This window comes from Triticum aestivum, chromosome 5A, assembly GCF_018294505.1.
Source record: "Triticum aestivum cultivar Chinese Spring chromosome 5A, IWGSC CS RefSeq v2.1, whole genome shotgun sequence".
Lineage (NCBI taxonomy): Eukaryota > Viridiplantae > Streptophyta > Magnoliopsida > Poales > Poaceae > Triticum > Triticum aestivum.
In genome coordinates this window covers 689,704,514-689,707,777 of record NC_057806.1, presented here as the reverse complement: position 1 = coordinate 689,707,777, position 3,264 = coordinate 689,704,514, and the positions used below count along the sequence as shown (strand labels likewise).

The 3,264-nt window shown below is 37.1% G+C and overlaps 1 long non-coding RNA gene across 1 annotated transcript; it reads left to right on the top strand.

Annotated features, from left to right (window-relative positions):
* The first annotated feature begins 861 nt into the window (after positions 1-861).
* LOC123108432 (uncharacterized) lies at positions 862-2,918 on the top strand. The gene is made up of 3 exons (XR_006451903.1): positions 862-935; positions 1,069-1,184; positions 2,776-2,918. It is a non-coding gene; the product is annotated as an uncharacterized lncRNA (long non-coding RNA).
* The last annotated feature ends 346 nt before the right edge of the window (positions 2,919-3,264 follow it).

The following is a 3,264-nucleotide window of genomic DNA, read 5'->3' as shown; positions in this document are numbered from 1 at the left end:
TGGATTCATGATTCTCCCATGTGTATTTCAGTTTAGTCATAGCAATTTAAGTACAAAAGAACAAAATATCTATAGACTAAAGTTCCTAAAGCAAAATTGTTATGGGATTCAGTTACTATATATACAAGTAAATGCTTAGTTAATGAAAAGAAAAGGTTGCTGCATCGCCTCTCCGAGCAAGTTTTTGGTTGCCTGTCCCACCAATATACACACAACTTTTGGTTTTAAAGCAAAACTATTATGGTATTAAGTTACTACAAGTAAATTTTAAGTTAACTACACGCAAGACTGCTTTTTTTGGTTGCCTGTTCGACCAAATTTTGAGAGATAGACTCATTATAGTGAATTGGCAAGAAAAGGTTTGCAAGTATTGATCATGCAGGTAGTTGCTGGTGGTTGTGTTGTAGCAGCTGCATTATCCGTGTTCCTGGAGAATCTTGATAAAACTCTTGGATCCAAGGAACAAATGGTGATTGCTGAATTTTCCGTCTTTGTTCATCATACCAAAAGTTTGATCAGTTATACTTTTGTATGTATGGTACTTGCATCCTGAACCACATAGTTTGCTAATGGGAGTGTGGCTGTGTGATGACAAGTCCTCTCTATTTTTTTACTTTCCATGATTAGTAAAATCCTTGCAGCCGGTAGTCTTTGAAAGATTTTGCCCCTGTAATATCTACAATGCTGATTCTAGATTGCTCTACTAAGAGTTCAGTTGAGCATGACTTGGGTGCTAATCTTGTTTGTCATTGATGCATGCTAAATAGTAACTGAACCTGTTAATTTTTGTAAGGATGCAGAAAACATGTGGACACATATATCTGCTATCTTATACTATTGTTGGTACTTTGAGGCCTCACAGTGTGGTTCATGTCTAGCATACATCGCTCTATGTGAATTTCTCGTCAATATAGAATGTTTGGCGATATAACCAGGTTTCTTGCTTGCGATATATCATGTTTCTCGCTTTCTTAAATGAACCTTGGTGGTCTCAGAATATTGTCATGCGAATGTCATCAGTGATAGAGGCAATCTTCACATGATAATATTTCTTGCTGTTGTATATAGGCTTGTAGGCATTTTGTTGTGGCATATATGCTTACTCAAACCAGTTGGATATGGAATTGGCCCAGCTGCGCAAGGAGAACCAGATGCTCATCCAGCGGCACATGGATCTCATAAACGTAAGTATGCACATTTAATTGACTGATGAGTTCCTCAGCCTTACTCTATGCCAATATTTAACTTAGGAAATATGTTAAATTTCTACTCAAATGAATAGACATTTTGGATGGTTATATCTAACCAGCTGGTATGACTAGGAAAATAACTAATATTATTTGGTTTGTGTAGCTGCACCTCTAAATTACAAACCTCTTTTTTGTAACCACTCTGTAATTGCCTTTAAATAAATTTATTGGTATTATACTATTGTCAATGTTACACAATTGCATGGCCTGTATTTTATGTCCATTTTAATCGTTCTTAGGAAATATATGTGATCCTTTTTGGTCAAAAAATATATGTGATCCTTGCATAGAAACCAACATTAGGTTTTGTGGGTCTCAATTTCTCGAGATTACAAGGAGCATCACAATTAAATGGCAGGAGTTTTGCAGCATAGTTGTTGATTTCGACTAATGTCTTTGCCAGATTAAATCCAATTTCCTCTTTGCAGGATAGATAAATATTTTCCTCCTCATGTCCTGACTATGGAATGAAAGACAAAAATGTCTATTGGTCATTCCCTGGCAAAATCTACACTGCCCATATAATATTCATTTTGAGTGCTTAAAGCTGAGTGTGATGTTGCCTTTTGTATACATAGCTATACCCACACTCATGCAATCATGTGTTTGCATCTTATATAATGGTTGATTTGTTGCTTTGGCATGCTACTACTTTTGACAAGATCTATCTGCCTTGAGGATTATGATCTGATTGAAACTTTGTAAAGTTTGATAGCGAGAATATGTTTTATAGGGAGTCAGTGCAAGGCCGGCTTTCTTAGGTGATCATGTTGCGGTTGCATTATGTGATTTCACGAATATAAACTAAATGATATTGTTTGAATTAATATACATATTCCTTGAACAACTTAGAAATGTATTTTCCTACTAAGAGAATAATGTAACACAGCAGGAAGAAAAGAAATGGTAGTCACTAGAAGTTTTCCTACTAAGAGAATAATGTATTTTCCTACTAAGAGAATTAATATACATATGCCTAGTGGTTGTTATGAAGCCATAGAAGTTTTTTTAAGGAAACCCGCAGGGGAGAAATGGTAGTCACTAGAAGGGAACACGTGTCTTTATCGCGCCGTTCTTCTTTCTAGGGTTGTGAGCTTTTTAGCTGTCCAGCATCACCCTATGGAAGATAATCATTTCTATTATGTGTTAATGCTTTCCTTTTAAACTACTTCAAAAAAACAAATAAATTGGATTCTTTTAGCCGTATTATGATTTGAACATCTATATGAAATGATCTAAGTTTAAGTATATTTAGTTTTGAAGAAAACTAAAGGCAATTGATGTGAAAATTAGATATGTCCTATTACCTGGCAATATATAGTTCATCCAGGCTTGGTTGGCAATATATGTTATCTAGACATTAATTTCATTTGTTTATAGCTATTACATAGGCGATCTCTTGTTAATAGAAATCACTCACTTTTTTGTTTTCGTATATTTATTCCCGTAGCTACTGTACATCACAACATGCAAGGAAATATATGTCTGCTGAAATTTAATTTTATTTGTTCTTTGCTCTTTACAGAAATCTTGGGTTCATAAATGGGAGAAGCACATAAGGGAGAAGAAGATGATTGCAAGGATGGAGAGGGAGCAAATCATTTGGAGGGATAGAATGCCACTGTTTGGTGTTTTTATGCATTTTTGTTTGCTTTCAACTGTGTTTGCACTAGCGTGAGGGTGAAATGGAGCGCTACTAGTATTCAGGAGTGTGTGGTACTATAGACGCGCTACTACTATTTCATTAGTAGTAGCGCGGGTGACATCTGCGCTACTAGTAAAATGTTAGTAGTAGCGCGGGTTTACCCCTCGCTTCTACTAACTATTAGCTGTAGCGCGATACTAGTAGCACGGGTACCCGCGCTGCTAGTAGCCATTTTACCCGCGCTGCTAGTAGCCTTTTTCCTAGTAGTGACACCCTGTCCACGAGGGTGGGTGGCGCGCCCTACCCCCCTGGGCACGCTCCCCTACCTCGTGGGCCTCCTGACGCTCCACCGACGTTGACCTTGACTCC